Genomic DNA, 11531 nt, shown 5'->3' with positions numbered 1-11531 from the left:
GGCTCCTATGAAAGATAGAGGTCTGCGAGGTAAAAAAAAAATCATCCTGTTTCTCATTAAATATGTTCTTCTTTACCTGAGAGGGGTTTTTAAAATTATTATTTCAATTTTTTCCTGAGCACCTGCTGAGCACCTCATTTCTGGTGGGGCGGGGGGCTTCTGAACAGTGAGAAAAAGAATAGCCTGAGGTAGAAATCTATAAAAGGCTGTGTTTATCATATGAGACAAAACAACACACAGTGGTGGGAGGTTGAAATGTCTCCTGGCACTCTTCACCATCAAAGCCCGGGAAGCTCAGCTTGGACGTAAAACCTCCTAACATGCTAAGAAATTCTGCCTTCACAGAGAAATGTTTCTTTGAATTTATCTTCGCCAGAGAATATGGAACAAGAAAAGTGGCCCCGCTTCCCGTCAAGGTGTGTCTTAGGGGTGGGAAGCACATTTTATTATGGGAAACAATGTGGGATGGAGAACATATAGGATCAATTTTAAAATAGTATTCACCCACCTATGTGGGACCATCTGATACTTCATGCTTCATGACACTTCTACCCACTTGGAACCAGCTGTCTGTTCAGAAAGGAGGTTGCAAAGTAGGTTGTAAAGTGCAAACCTTTCTTTTGCAGAGGGTTGGGGTGAGCCATTTCTTCACCAGCATATTTTCTTCTCTTGTTTTAACACAAGGAATGAGGAGCCCTTGGCCCTCCAGATGTTGCTGGTTAAAAACTCTCATCATCCCTGTCTACTGAGCAACCAGGATAAGGCTGATGGTATCCGTTGCCCATATCCAGGTCCACCGGTCCACCATCCTTCTCCTAAAGACTTTTATATTTACATTGATGCAACCAAGGATATATTGTTCCCCTGGATTTGACATTAAATACAGGTAAGGCTATATTCTGTCTATAACTCAGACATCTGTAATATCTGAAAACCAATGGATTCTGATGAAACAATGGCTATTATTTCTCTCAATAGTAGATTCTGGAGCAGGATATTTTGTGTAAGGAATGTTCTATGCTGGGTCAATCCTCATATAAATTGGCTTTTTATTTCGTAAGATTTATACACCGGTTGATTGTGGAAGAAGAAGAAGCTCAAAGTGGTTCACCAAAAAAACAAAAAACAAAAAAACCACCAAGAAAAGTTTAAAACAGTACTAAAACATACCAAAATAAATCCTAAAACAGATTAATATTCACCTCAGCCTTGAAAAATTATTTGGGTTCATCAGCTCCCACTCCCCTTGATCCTAAAAGCAGGTCAAGGGTGATGTGAGCATCTTACATCCATCGTCCGAAACCATTAAACACCTGGGCAGCTCCCCATGTAAGGATACGACCAGAATAAATGACAGCCAGTTGCCACAAAAAATGGCAAATTCCTAAAGTTCTCCGGAAGACAATTGACAAAGACTAGACTTCAGCAAAGCCAAAGCCAACCTTAGCCTTCTAACATGGAATATCGCAGGCTGGCCAAAAAATTCATCTGATCCATCCTTTGTTAAATCCATCCAAGGTTATGACATCGTATTTTTACAGGAGACATGGTCTAGAAAATTAGTCTCATCCAAGAGTGTCTTCAGTTACCTGCACTGCTTTCTCAATCAGCTTCCTCAAAAAGAGAGTATTAGTAACTGGTTGATAGTTGTGAAGAACCATTTGGTACAGGGCAGTGTTTTTTAAGGCACTGTAATAATGTAAAGACACATGATCAATGCCCTGAACCGCCTTGGCCAATTCCCTATGGCTAACTTTAATCAGCTTTGAAGGACGGGGTTAAGAAGGAAGTTGGCTGGTCTCATTGCTGCAAGCACCTTGTCAGTTCCTTTACTTTCAAGAGAGCTTGGTTGGTAGAGCATGAGATTCTTAATCTCAGGGTTGGGGGTTTGAGTCCCATGCTGGGCAAAATATTGCAGGGAGTTGGACTAGATGATCCTCATGGTCCCTTCCTACTGTACAATTATACAATATTATGAAGTTATGTGGCACTATAAATCCATACACTCTTTCAGGCTATATAAAATAGATGAAAAATTTGTTGCTGGTCTACAACTCTCATCATCCCTGACCATTGGCTATGCTGGGTGAGGCTGATTGGAGCTGGAGTCCAAGAGCATCTGGAGGAACACAGGTTCCATTCCTCTTCTGTATGGCTCAAATTCTACAATGCATCAACACTCCCAACTCACCATTAAGTCACCTAACAGGTTCATGGTGTACCCATTAGGATGTATGCAAAGGGAAAACATAAAGTCTTCAGATTAAGACTTTCCTGTAGCATATATGTTAAAATCTGACCCTCAAAAATGGGAAAACATATTATTGAGTAATAAGGAGCAGAACTTGTTTGCCTAAACGGTTCTTGCTAAACCCACAAGTGGCTTTTGCTAATCAGGCGCAGATCCCATCTGTTTTCTGCTCCTTCTCGCATTAAATTATCCATAAAATGATACACGCAGCATAAACACTACAGGAAGCACTGAACTTCCAGCTCTAAATGAAAATCCATATTAAATCCCTACTGCTCCTGTGTGCTTTTCTGACCTGCAATGAGAGTAACATTCTCTCTCTCTTTCCTGGAAAAATGCATATGTCTGGCATGGTGTGTGTGTGTGTGTGTGTGTGTGTGTGTGTGTGTGTGTGTTTCTGAATCTGTTGCTTCTATGAACGTTTGACCCATTTGATTTGAACAGGCTTTTCCCTTGATGTAATCAAGGGTCCCACCACCACCCCCTCCTCTGAGAAATTCATTTTTCATTCTGTGTTCCTGGATGTTATGCATTTTAAGCCATGCTTATACCTCTCTTCATTATTATACCTGACACATTGGCTGACCTCCCACTCTGGAGGACTTACACAGCTGGGGCAGAGAAGGAAAGGAAGGTCTGGGTGGATCAAGACCGAGTTTTGTCACACTTTATTGGACAAGGGAACAGGGTCGGGTCGGGAGCTCTAGGACAAGAGGGGAGAAGTGCTTAAATGTCTCCATGGGCGTTACTGAACAACAAAGTGCAGGTTGAGTTTCCTTTGCAGAATCTGAAGGCCGTTGAGCAGAACTACCGGTAGCTGTTTTGAGAGGAGGCCCCTCTTTTCTTTGTAATGTGGAGACTGGAAGGCCAATTAAAGGAGAAAATCAGCAAGTGACAAGGGTGTACGTAACACTTCCCTCCCCATCATTTCCTCCTCTATCAAGTTTTCTTTGCTCCCTGCTCCCCAAAGATGCTGGGCTCTGAAGCCAAAAGTGAACATGGCCTAATAAAGAAGAATGGCCTTTGGAGTGGCATTGTAAAAGAAAATTGCTGGACATGGTGCAGTGGGGGGTTAAATGCATTCCTGTTATCTCAGCAAAGGCAATGTTTGAAACAGGGCATTTGCAGGAATAATGTCTAGTTTGATTTTCAGAATTATATGAACTGGGCTGCTTCCCTTCCCCCTCCTGTCCCCCAAAGGGGGGACGTTTTTGCCTTTCATGATCTTTCACTGTGGCAGGCCATCCTGATTTAGGCTTTTGCAACAGAAGAACACAGGATTCCTACAATAGTCTCCCACCCAAGCATCAGTCAGACTCATTTCCTACTTCACCTCAGTAAGATTCCTGCAGCAGGAGAAAATCTCCTAAAATTAGAAGAAGATGGTAGTGGGTTATGGTGGTGGGGAGTGCACGACTTAGGCAACTATTTGATTTTTCAGGACCAAAGGTGAGCAGGATTTCCTAGTATGAGATCTATAAGGGATTGTTTTCTGTTTTAAAGTGGGGTTTATGGACTCAGGGCCACATTTGAACACGCCACAGTTTAGGGTGTGGGATTATAGATTAAATCCTAAACCTAATGCTATGAGCACATCATACATTTAAAGGACATTTTCCCCGCCTCCCAAAGTATCCTAGGAATTGTTGTTTACACCCTCACATCACCTTTAGAAAACCACATTTCCCAGGATTCTTTGGGTGTGTTCTTTAACCAAACAGCCAAACAACAGCTTCATCTGTTCTGCTGTGTACATTACTGTTTACTCTGATTGCCGTGTGTTCCCACTGCTGGTTTTTGAATCCATGTGTACACACATCACCGATGATGCAAAACTACCCTGTAGTGTCCTGAGAAATGCTGCTGTTTGATGAGTTTCCCCTCAAGCCAGCTTCAACCTGAAAGGAAAACGTAAGCCATTTTGCAGTGAAGCTGAGGCATGTTCATTTGAGGCAGCCATTGTATGTGTGCAGATGACAGTTTCCCAAATAGGAGTTTGGTGAGGGTTGCAGGGGCAGGGAAACCAAACAGGTAATGCACATTGGGTGAAGGCTCAGCAGGGGTGGGGGATAACCTTGCTGTGTTTTAAACCACGAATGCCCACACGGTCTTTGGTTATATAGCTCCCATCTCTGGCTGGCTGTCTGCCACCACTGGGAACACTTGCCTTCTAGGAAAACTGTGTAGTCAGAGTCAGGTGGCTTGCCTCAGAAATCTCCTTTCATTGGTTTATGGAACTTTGCTTCCAGCTACCCTCAGTATAAACTGACCTTCGCCAACCTGGTGCTCTCTGGATGTTAGGACCACAGCTACTGGTCATGGTGTAAATGATTTACTTCCCCTATGTGAAGCTTCTGAGGCCAATCACTGGTTAAACTTGAACATATTAACCCCTGTTTTAAAGAAACAAGAAGGTGAAATGGAGAGAAAACGTGGACAGCAGACATAATTTTCCTCCTCAGGACTCAAAATCTATCTCAAGGTACCCTGTTTGAGATTGTGTTTCCCTCTTGAACACAGGATAAAAAGGGTAAAGGGACCCATGACCATTAAGTCCAGTCGTGGATGACTCTAGGGTTGTAGTGCTCATCTCGTTTTACTGGCCGAGGGAGCCGACGTTTGTCTGCCGGCAGTTTTTCCGGGTCATGTGGCCAGCATGACTAAGCTGCTTCTGGAGAACCAGAGCAGTGCACGGAAACACGGTTTACCTTGCCGCCGGAGCGGTACCTATTTATCTACTTGCACTTTTGGTATGCTTTCTAACTGCTAGGTTGGCAGGAGCAGGGACCGAGCAACGGGAGCTCACCCCGTCACGGGGATTCGAACTGCCAACCTTTTGATCGGGAAGCCCTAGGCTCTGTGGTTTAGCCCACAGCAGCAACAAGAGTATTTAAAAATGTGCTATGTGTTGAAAACCTATTGCTAATCACACTTTTTTGGGGGCATTCTTTTCTATCCTGTAATGCTGTATTGTTTTAATATTCAATTGGGAGCCTCCCAGAGTGGCTGGGGAGACTCAGCCAGATGGGCGGGGTATAAATAATATATTATTATTATTATTATTATTATTATTATTATTATTATTATTATTACTACTATTATTATTATTATGACCATCCACCTTCCTTTGTCGATTTATGTCATGCTGCCTGTTTTCCTCACTAACTTGAATTCCTGGTTCTGATTTACCTTCTGGCTTCTTTTGATCCTTATACCCATGTGCTCTTAGATGCTGTAAAGATCTATATGGTCACCTGGTGCTTCTACACTTGTATAGCTTACCTTGATAGAAAGATCAATTAAAAAAATCAACATGATCCAATGAGATGTAGCGCCAGTAGTGGATATTTGCAGCCCATAAGGGATTAAACTAGATTATTCCAAGGATCATAGGAAGGATTAGGGTTGACTGCAATGGATATTGTATAGAATTAATCAATTTCTATTCTGGGAAATACATTGTAACAAATCCATGACCATCTAAGCATTTCACGGTTGTCACTCTTGTGCACACGGCATCTGTTCAGACAAACCACATTAGAGACAAGGTGAGAAGCCGGCATTTCCTTTTTCCTTTAAGCTTTTAGAAAGACTGCTACAGTCGTACCTCGGTTTACAAACACAATTGGTTCCGGAAGTCTGTACTTAACCTGAAGCGTACTTAACCTGAAGTGAGCTTTCCCATTGAAAGCAATGGAAAGGGGATTGATCTGTTCCAGACGGGCCCACGGAGTACTCAACCTGAAGCGTACTTAAGCCGAGGTATGAGTGTAATTGGTTCCGGAAGTCTGTACTTAACCTGAAGCGTACTTAACCTGAAGCGAACTTTCCCATTGAAAGTAATGGAAAGTGGATTAATCCGTTCCAGACAGGTCCGCGGAGTACTTAAATTGAATATACTCAAACTGAGGCGTACTTAAACCGAGGTATGACTGTATTAGGGAAAAATGAACCCTATGATTATCATCTGTTCTTAGTCAATATATGCATGACATATGTCACATATACATATATACAAACACTATATATTTGATACTATAGGGGTAGCCAACTTGGTGCCTTTCAGATATTATTAGGCAATGGTCACATTCTCCCTCTACATTTAAAGTGCTATGATGGCACTTTAAACAGTTGAGGCCTTTTCCAAAGAATTCTGGGAGCTCTTAGTTTCTTAAAGGTGCTGAGAGGAGTTAGGAAACCTCTATTTGCCTCCTAGAGCTACAATTCCCAAAGTCATTTAACTATCATTCCCTCTACACAGAAAGCTCTGAGAATTGAAGTTTTGTCAAAATACCTCCAGACCAAATTCCAGCGAAGTCACTTGAGGAAAACTGAGCTATGGAATTCCTTGGCACAAGAACAATGTTGTGGCAAATAAGTTAGAATTTCCAAATACGTATTAGATATCAGCAGAAAATGATATCAGTAAAAACCAGCTGATTATGCAAAGCTCTGCCACCATTTTGTGACAGGCTCTGTTTGGTTGAGTGGTGGGCTTCAGCTATTTTTGGTCACCTGAAGTGGGCCTTTCAGGTATACAATTTTAGAACTCCTGCATGACACCATAATGGTTCATTTTGGTTGCTCTCTTTGGCTGTTCTCACAACATTCCTGCTAATATACGCAATAGTATCACAACAAAAGATGTGGTTATGTAGTGCCCTCTAGACCAGGCACCCCTAAACTGTGGCCCTCCAGATGTTTTGGCCTACAACTCCCATGATCCCTAGCTAACAGGACCAGTGGTTGGGGAAGATGGGAATTGTAGTCCAAAACATCTGGAGGGTCGAGGTTGGGGGATGCTTGCTGTAGACAGTTTCTTAATAGGACAGACATTATAATTGTGATATATGGACCCACATGGTCCACCTTAATCATGTGGGAAGAAGTTGCATATGTTGTTGTGCGTTGTGTAGCCACAACCATGGGAGAGAGCTGCAACCATTCTACTGCAGGTAGAATGGGATTCTGTGGCCACTAGCCATGATGGGTATGTTCTACCTTCCTGACTCTGAATGCCTGTTGCTTGGAATCACAACTGGGGAGATAACTATTGCACTCAGGTCCTTCATTGGGCTTCCTATGGGCATCTGGTTGGGCATCAGTGAGAACGGGATGCTGGACTAGTTGGGCCATTGGCTGGATCCAGCAGGGCCCTTCTTTTGTTCTTATGTTCTTAAGCCGAATGTATAGCTTGCTTCTTCTGAAAACGGCTACAGTCTCAGGCAGGTTACATGAATGTTCTGTTCATGATGTTTGATATATACATATATGGTACACAAACTCGGCCCTCCTGATGTTTTGGGACTACAATTTCCATGATCCCTGACCACTGGTCCTGTTAGCTAGGGATGATGGGAGTTGTAGTCCTAAAACATCTGGAGGGCCGAGTTTGGGGATGCCTGGTACACATGTTGCAACCACTGAATGATGAATGCATTCATTTTCAGGTGCCTCTAATTTGTGGAGATGTAGTATTGGTGAAATCTCTAGCCTTCCTCTTCCACCACAGTCATGGCTGAAATGTACCAGGTTAGGACCAGGGCATATTGTACAGTGTAGTGTGTCCTGCAGTGGATGTGAGAGTGTCACATACACGTAAAAAGCACTAACTTGTTTCAGGGAGGCTTGTTGAGCTTCACTTAGTCTGCTATAGTGTGCAATAGAGTGTGTTGTGGAAACTGAGTATGTGCTAATCACCATAATCATAACATATCTTTCATGGTAAAAGAATAATTTCCTGATGGAAATGAATATTTACACAACTATTTCCACAAATTAGGTTTTTCTGCTTGGGAATTTACCTGTTTTTTTGTTTTTTTTGTTTTTACAATCTTGCTTATGCAAATACCAAAAAGGCCAACCAACACATTTGGATAATTGGGCTTTCAGATAAACAAAACTACTATTTTGCATAAGGGCTTCATTTGCATGCAGCTAATAGGACCCTTTCTTTTGGACGTGAACAAATACATTTCTGGATAACCTGAGATCAGTGGGTGGGGAGGTTTTTTTTTTTTATTGCAATGTACAATACTGCAAGGACTGCAAAGAAACTGCAATAATATAACCATGAATAAATATGGTCCTATTGAAAAACAATCCTATTATTCCCGTGCAAAGTCTCATCACCAAATAATACATATTTCAATCAGAGCAGAGTATGTTCTCCTATGTAACCTAACTGCTTGCTCTGCAGCCAGCATTATCTGCTAATGGCACATCTTAACTGGAGTGATTTTGCTGAAACAATAGGCAACATAGCAACCATGATGGGCACCCCAACAGCATCCCTAGCAGCTCTGACTATAAGTCTCAATGTTGAACATGAACGGCACTCTTCTCCATTAGGAAGGCACTGAAAGCACCAACCAATATGTGGCAATGTCACAATGATGTCACACTACCTGGACCACACCCATGCTCAAGCACACTTCCAGGAAATTTTCATACCCATTTCCCCCTATAAAAGCATCCCCTAGTGTGCTTGAAAAGAAATGTTCGTGTGTGTGTGTGTGCGCCCATGTGTGCTTTTATTAGTTTAACCAACCCTGAGTTAGACACAGACAGCAGATTGGTTTCAATTTTTAATTAAAAAAAATTATTCCACAGCTGTATCATAGACTGAGTCAGAAAGGCATGCTAGGCTGCCTTTGGTTTTTTCAGAAGTCTTTGGCAGGGTTGCCACCACAAGAGACCAATCATTTGGTTCAGCTGCGACCCTCTTCAACACCTCAGCCATTAAGGCTGCACCTGGTAGGCAGAAGAATGTGACTTTGAAGGAACCCCTTTTACCATGCCCAGCATGCTGGAGCTGTCAACAGTTTCCCTCTGTACAGCATCCCCCTCACTTGTCACCTCACTAAGCGACACCTTTGTTCTGTTCCATTGTGTTTCTCAGCAGCCTTGCATTGGCTCTCAGATCTAGCAGACGGGCTGTCCATCACCCCTTGGAAGACCACATCAGAATTCTGCAACAGTTCTTCTACAGAGAGAGGTCAGCCCTGGCTGAGGTAGGAGCAATGTGAGTTTTCCTTTCCCAACCACCACTTGCTTTACATTAACCCAAAACATCATTGCAGTGTGCTGTCTGCAATGTTTTTGGGTTAAGTCTGCCTATGATGAACTACTTTCATTTTAGTACCTAGGGGATAGATTGTGGCAGTTCTGAGGATTTCCTCCTCGGGAAGGAGGCTCCTTTTAATTGATCTAGTTGATGCCTTAGGAGGAGCCAATGCATCTTTCCAGTTATCAGTGGGAGAGTGCAGCTGAATAAAGGTGTGATAAATTCACCAAGACTGCTTCACCAAATATCCATTGCTTCTTAGAGAGATTCTTGCTTCCCAGGTGCTTAAAAATGAAACTGCATCATTTTTCTTAATAAACACACACACACACACACACACCTGTTGAGGGGAAGGACAGAGGAATGTTGCCTTTTGAACACAGTTTCTGGGATGGCTGCTATCACATAATACTCTCCCATCCGGTGCAGCAGAACCTTAACAAGAAGTTTTAAAAGGGTTATATTTCTATGTGTGGTTGGACATGTTGCCCTAGAGAGAACAAGAGGTGGCAAGTGTTTTAAGACCCTCCCTTTTCAAGGGTCAAGGCCTTTTTCATAGTACTGACTTCTTGGGGCGGCAGTGGCAAATCTCTTGTTCTTGCCCTGTAAAGTTCTGGTGTGGAGAGATTAACCGTAATGTTTGTGTGTAGAATCTACAAAACCTCCATGTGGAGATGGACCTTTGATGAACTACTGTTGCAGTCTATAATTCCCCCCCAAGACTTTGGATCTTCACTATATGTTTGGCATTTAGGTGAGGTTAATTTTCTCCCCTACAGAAAATATTTTGCATAATAATTACAAGATTCCTGTTTGGTCAAGGTCCCCATGAACACCACCATGAGAGTTTACCAGTGAGAGACAGCCAATCAAACCAGCCCTCTGCAAGCTTATTAAACTCTAGCCCCTTACAGTATGTTCAGGCATAACTGAGAGTGCGCTATGTGAATTGTCCAGCAGGACTTAAGTAATCATAACCACGAACATTTTACCCACAGTTGTAAAAACATGCCAGAGGTAGCTGAATTTCCAGCTCTGGAAAGTGGTACTTTCTGTGACACAGAGGTTTAAGTCATCCATCAACACGGGGCTTCCAGCAATCTGACATAAGGCAGGGATGGCAAACATTTGGTCCTCCTGATTGTTTGGACTGCAGTTCCCATCAGTTCAAGCCAGCATTGCCAAAAGTCAGGGATGATGTGCGCTGTAGTCCAACGACATCTAGGGTAGCCACATCTTTTCAAGTGCTGACATAAGGTATCCCCACATTGCTACTGATGTCCTGTTATGAAGAGAGCTGTGACTGACAGCTGGGTATGGTTGGGTGGGTAAGGATAGCTAAGCACTGAGGTACAGCAGTAAGCAATTCAGAGGCTGACATATCAATGGCATGTCAGCAAATGATGGGACAAAGCACTGGCCATGAAAATTTTGAGGTTGAGGAGTGTTGGGGATTAGCACTTTAAATGTCTTTAATTCAGTTTGCTGCCTTGAGTAAGCCGCTTGCTTATATCTAGTCTCCACCACTTTGTTTTCTCCTCTGACAAGGGTCAAGTAAATGCCTCTGGGAAGCTTAGAAGCAGAAGGACATGAAGTCAACTGGGCTCCCTTGCTGTTTGCACTCAGCATCTGGTATTAAAAGACACCTTGCTGCCTCTGAATAGGAAGGCTCCATATTACAGATACTGGCTGTTAGGAGGAGCTCCTGTGATTGGAGCAGGGAGAAGCTTTGAGTGGAAAGCAGAGGTGTGGGGTGGAATTGACTGTCAATATCCTCCCCTGCAGGTGGCAAGCCTCACTGCATTCTGTAAAACAATTTCTACTAGGCAGTAGAGCACATGCACTGCACGAAAAAGGTCCCAGGTTTATTCCCTAGCAGTTGCAGGTACAGCTGGGAAAGACTGTTATCCGATACGTCAGCTGTTACTATAGACCAGGACAGCCAGCCTGACTCCATCCAGATGTTGCAGGACAACAACTCCTACCATCATTGGCCATGGTGGCAGGGGCTGATGTGAGGTGTAGTCCAGTAGCATCTGAAGAACTACCAGGTTGGTTGCTCCTGGTTGATACTGAGCTGCATGAACCGACGATCAAGGCAGTTCCCCACGTTCCTACTACAGTATATAGAACCAAGTTTCATCTGCTTCTCTTTGCAAACATCTGCATTGTGTTTAAGGACGTCTCCTAGGCAAAGTCCCTGGGATGGAGCAT

This window comes from Zootoca vivipara, chromosome 5 (assembly GCF_965207765.1).
Source record: "Zootoca vivipara chromosome 5, rZooViv2.hap1.1, whole genome shotgun sequence".
NCBI lineage: Eukaryota > Metazoa > Chordata > Lepidosauria > Squamata > Lacertidae > Zootoca > Zootoca vivipara.
The sequence above is the reverse complement of the archived record's forward strand: the minus strand, read 5'-3'. Positions refer to the sequence as shown.